Below are 6,000 nucleotides of genomic sequence, written 5' to 3' on the forward strand. Positions count from 1 at the left end.
CCTGACGTGGCTTTATAAATACATTGAAATTAACCGCATATTGTTTATTAGTTTAATGCATCTGATTGTAATTAACCTGTAACAATATAATGGTCCACAAAATGGTTAAACTATTCCAAATACCATAACTACTTTAGCGTTGTTAGTCTCACTGCACCTTCTTCTTCTTCTTTTAGCTGCTCCCGTTAGGGGTTGCCACAGCGGATCAACTTTTTCCATATTACTTTCACTGCACCATTCGGAGTATTTATATCACTGTATGTGAGTGGGGAATCACAGCTGTACAGCAGCTAATCGAAAAGAGAATTATTGGTATACAGCATCAAGCACACGCTGCCTCAGCCATGCTGTCTATTGAACTGCTCTCATCTGACAAATGCTTCAGAGCCTTTCCTCTACGGACCTCGCAGTTCAGAATCAGTTTAATCCCAAGAACTATAAACGGACTCAATCAGTCCATCAAGTGCTCCTTGTAGAACTGTTTGTACTTATAAGTACAATTACCTCACAGTAAACTTGCACTACAGTTATAATATTGCACAACCTGAGCCACTTTATAAAGCGCGTATTTACATATGATGACAATATCATTGTTAAGATGAAATGCAGCAAAATATATTTATTATATTATACAGGCAAAACTTGAACTTCATTTAAATAATCTATATTGTTAATAATTAAACACAGGAGGACACTGTGCCGCAGCGCTAGCAAGGAGCTGGCACTCACTCCGTTCATGGATTGTTCCTGCCTCGCGCTGTATTCTTGCTGGTGCTGACGCAACACTTGAAGGATAGATGGATGGAATAATTAAACACGTAGTACGAAGATATTTCGATGTTCCTTAAAAGTTTTGAAGAACCAGTGTTCTAAGCTTACAGATGGCTTAATGTCTGTTACAGAGCTGATTGTGTGGCGATTGGGTATTTGGAGAAAGAAAAGTAAGGATAGGAATTGGGGGTTAGTACGTTTGAAAGAGACAGTACTGCTACAATAAATTATTTCATTGAAGGTCGCACATGGCATAGCAAGCATCTTGCATGAGACATGAACTATCACTGCGCCACCGTGTTCCCATGTTTAATAACATGCTTTAACTCCTATCATCATGAAAATGATATCAAGTATACTTCTCAGTATTTTAATTATTCAGAGTGCTGTAATATCACAAATGTAATGGATTCTGTGTTGGATGGATTGACACTGAAGAGAAAGCCCGGAAGCACGTAGTGATTCACACACATAGAGCACATAGAAGATCAAATACACAACAAAGCATTTAACGTCCTACTTTAGTTACGATGGGACTTGAGAAACTAGTAAATTAAACGATTTTAAGATGAAGTTTATGATGTTTAGCTTTAATGACAAAATAAACTACGTGATTAAAGTGGAAATTTTGAGATCAAAGTTGACATTTCATGCTTTTTTCCCACTGTGTGCCTATTTTTTTTTTCTCTGTACCCTAATAAGCTTTCATATGACACTCAGACGGTGGGCTACGACTCGCCTTTTCACGGTGACTTTGATATCTGACAGCTTCTTTTTTATTTCGGGCACTGTGTGACTTTGTGAACTTGAGCTTTCGAGTTTCTTCGACACACTATGTCACTCAATCAACTTCCTTTTGTTGTTTATACCACTGTTTAAACCAACAAATAGTATGTTTTTCTTTGCCTCCACTTGGTATTCGTTGAAATTCTTCTATTTTCCCTTGTACTTTTGCCATTGTCTTTTCACAGAAGGCTGAGCTTAAGGGCTATTTATATTGATTTGCATATTCAAAGATGCGTAATTCTGGGAGGAGTTGGGCGTGTGCACATGTGTTAATTTTCACGCTGACCGCGATTTATGTAGCGGAAGAACGTGGAAGCTGGCGTTCGCACAGATTTATGCATCTCGATTTTTTTTGTGCATAAGCACATTTCCGCTTTTGTGCTTACGTCATGTTATAGTGCGAATTCTACGTACGGCGTTATGCATGAGTCCCCAGGTGTGGGAAAGTTCAGATCTCAGTCCATCACGTGGCTGGACTTAACAATGGCTGTTCACTCACAATCTCCACGTATCCTGAGAGAAAAGAGGGCTGGAGAGAAGTGGCCGTGTCCAAAGGTGCAAAACTGACAAAGAGGCACACATGCTCAAGTCCGTCACAGCTGACAAAGGTGCGTCTACTAAATACTGAAGGAAAGGGACGGTCTGATCTGCTTTCACTTTGACATTGAAGAGCTTTTCTGTTGGTCAGTGTCAAGAAAGCCAAACGAAATCCAATGTGATTCCAAAAGGAAAGGTCCACAATGGGTTTATACGTTGTATAGGCACTGTCTTTAATATGTCTGGTGATGCCCTCTCTGAATGGCCTTAAACCTCAGGCCAGACTCTTTTCGTGTATTGCTCATAGCTGGTGTACCTCCATTTGGGACTGGGACTCCTCAATGTGCTTATGAAGCTGCTGAAGATTCACTCATTTGCTGAATTTCTCTCCAACTGAGCTGGTAGGTGTGTCTGTAACCTGCTTCTGAGCTCTTCACTTGTGATGATAAATGTTGTTACCTTGTGCTGTCTCCATAACGTCCCCCAGACTAATGTGTCCATGATGATGTCAACATCTTTCATAAGTTGCTTTGGATACACATTTTTGCTACTCTTGATGGGCACAGCAAGTTGCTGAAAATGTACTATCAGCCCATAGTAGCCAAGGTTGTGTTCTACACTGTGGTCTTTTGGGGGACATCCTGAGTTCAAAAGAAGCACAAAGCCTGAACTTAACAGGAACATCTGCTCCTTCATGGGTTGAACTGTGAACACTCCGGAAACTGTGGTATAAAAGAGGATGGTGGCAAATCCCCTCTAGGCCATCCAGGAGGCGCTGTCTTGGAGCAGTTTTAGCCACAGGCTCATTCCACCATGGTGTGCTAAGAAGCGCCTCTGGGGGTCTTTTCTACCCATTGCTACTGGGCAATTCAATGCTTCCACCTGATGTACTTGTTAAGTTTAGTTTTATTGATGTATGTTTTGATAGATTGATTAATTGAATGGTTGTATTATCTGCCCTGTGAGTCTGCATCCTTATTTTTTATCCATCTAGAAGTTTTTGTATCCATCTGAATTTCTCCATGGGATTAACAAAGGTTATCTAATCTAATCCAAGCGAATAAAAAGTAATCAGAATTAGTAAATGGCCGCACAGTGAGGTTTTCACATCGCTATGAAGTTCTTGACTCCCATGCCTCCATGTAGAAATAGTGGACTTCTTTTTACAAATTGCCCATTTCGGACCTCTTCTCATTGACTTTTGTTCTTCTTCATCCACTGTTTCCAGACTTTCTTAAAAGTTCATACATAAGCCAAGGTGAAAGGATGGCCGGATATTCCCCCCAAATCCCCCAATATAAAATGCAGGTCTGTGAAACTGTTAAATTTGCTGTTTGAAATCTTTTTTTTTAATTGCTAACCAAAGAGTAAAAAAATTCCAAAATGAAAAAAAAAAAATTGCCACAATTCCATTAATTAGAAAATGCAGCCAGAGGGAACTACGTGCAAGCGGAAGCAAGTATGGAATGCTGATGGTGGATCCGCCGTGATCACCTGAGAAAAAGTCAAAGTCGTTGAAGCTGACACAACAAGTCAGAGCAGCCGGGGCTGAGCGGCTCTAAGGAAGGTTTTGCTTTCACCGTTTCTGAGGCATTCAGGAAATTGCACTAACCCTTAATTAGGTGCCTTATATGTTTATTGTATATCCTACAAGCACCCTTAAACATTTTAATCTCAACAGAACTGGCGTTTCCTATTTTATATGCTGTCACATGTGTGCGCTTGGGGAACAACTTGCAGGCTTAGCTGATGACAGTTTTACCCCGGGCCACCTGAGGGTGCTAAGCACTAACAGTATTTCTTCTTCTTTCCTCTTTGTAGAAAGGAAAACTGATTTTCCACCATCTATGATGCCACTTCCAGGAACAAACCAGCTGCATCTGCCTCTTCCTCCCAGGAAACATCATAAAAGGAGCCACCGCCATCTTGGGGCAGACCCGATCACCACAATGGGACTAGTGTCAGTTTAAACGTCTACCACATTGCACCCTTTCAATACCCAGGGTTTACATCACGGGTGTCCCAGACCCTCTATGAGCGTCTTTGTGATCTCTTTACAATGCTTTTATCCACTAATATTGAAGAAACAGACGAAAATCAAATATGGACATTAAAACCAAAGCTAGTTTCGTTTCGGCTTATTTTTCTGCTGTATCTATCCACCTATCTGTGGAGCCCTCAGAATGTCATTGTGCCTCTCATGGAGTAGCTTGTCCAACTGTATCCACTGCTGCCCCGAGCTGCTCTCTGGAGTTTGTGTGTCCTCCTCAGCTTTCTATACTTTTTCACACACTAATCAGTTAATCAACTGCTGGGTGGCCCCAAGGATTGGTGCTGAGTCCTCTCCTTTCCTCTTCTCTCTGCACATATCCTCTCCAGACCCTATCATCCTGTCCCATTGTTTTTTCTATCAGTGTTATGATACCTTCAGAGGTGACTCACTGATATTGCATCCTAGATGAAGGAACATCCTCTCCAGCTCAGCTTGGCAAAGCTGGGGCTACTTGTCATCCCAGCTCGTTTATCTCTTCAGCACCCCAGCTCTGTTGAGCTTGGCTTACTATCACTACCACCTGCCAAGCATGCACACAACCTTGAGGTGGTTACCAATGTCCAGCTGTCCTTCACTGACCATACTGCATCTGTCTCTTGGTCTATATAACATCCACAAGATCAGACCAGCAGCACAACTCCAAGTTCACGCTTTGGTCTTGTTCTAGAACTCTCTGCTGGCAGGAGTACCAGCATGAGGTGCCAAGCTGCTGCAGGCGATTGAAAATGCAATGGCATATCTGCTTATCAACTGGCCTTAGGTAGGCCCATGTCACTCGTCTTTTCAGAATTCACTACACTGGCTGCAGAGTAGTCAATGGCGAGACACTTGTGAGGTCCTCGGCTCCTTCACGACCATTCAGGTCGGCTGATGCATGACATCTGGCAATGCCACCTTTGCATAGCATCAAATCTCAATTTATTTTTTTCATGTGTCGCTCCTAGTTAGTGGAATGAGCTGTCCACCTCCAAGTGAAATTCTGACCCCCTCAATGTGTTTAGAAAGTGTCTGAAGACTCGTGGTTGGTGAATTTTTGAGGTTAACTGATGTTGTGTAACTTTGGAATTGGAAGTCACCCACTCAGCTCTCAGCTCTTGTGGGAACCAGTTTTGTCACCATGTCCTGTAAGACTTGTCCCCAAACAGTCCCCCAGATGGATGTTTACTCGATTATGTTGACCGCTTTTGTAAGTTGCTTTGGATGAAAGCATCTGCTAAACAAATAAACATAAATGTAAAAGCTAATCTGTTCTTCAATCCATCAATCAAAAGATCACTTGGATATTCATAATTAATTACTCAATCAATAAGCCAAGAAATCAACCAAGTATGAGTTCTTGTTGTTGGTATGTCATCTAAGGTGGGTTTACACCCTCTTTGGATTAAGCAGCACAAAAAAATGGGCATATGCTGTGGAGAAATATTTAGCATTCATCACTCCTTAGATGAAAGACGGAACTGCAGGACTTTGTGGTCTGATGTAATCCATCAGTGGTCTCGAACGATTATCAGGGGCAATGAGGACGCCATGCACACCATATGAGCCATGGCAAAATCAGTTCTTGATAAATACGAACAATCCTTGGCTATTAGAAATACAACAATTGCCAACAGTTTCCCACTCAGTAAGTACAGTATAAAGCGCAAGACTAAGCAGGACAGAGCACTCCATCTTTGCCTTCTTTCTCTCTCTTCATCTCTCTTCCTCTGTCTGCCTCCCACTCTCGACTCTGCCTCCTGGAGTAGTGTCAGCAGGCTTCTTTCATGTAGTACCCAGGATTACTTTGGGTGTCCTGTAGGCTTGGTCTGGAACCACGTTTGGGTAGGATGGGAAACCAATGAAATAGGGCTCCA

Source organism: Erpetoichthys calabaricus, chromosome 13 (genome assembly GCF_900747795.2).
Source record: "Erpetoichthys calabaricus chromosome 13, fErpCal1.3, whole genome shotgun sequence".
Lineage (NCBI taxonomy): Eukaryota > Metazoa > Chordata > Cladistia > Polypteriformes > Polypteridae > Erpetoichthys > Erpetoichthys calabaricus.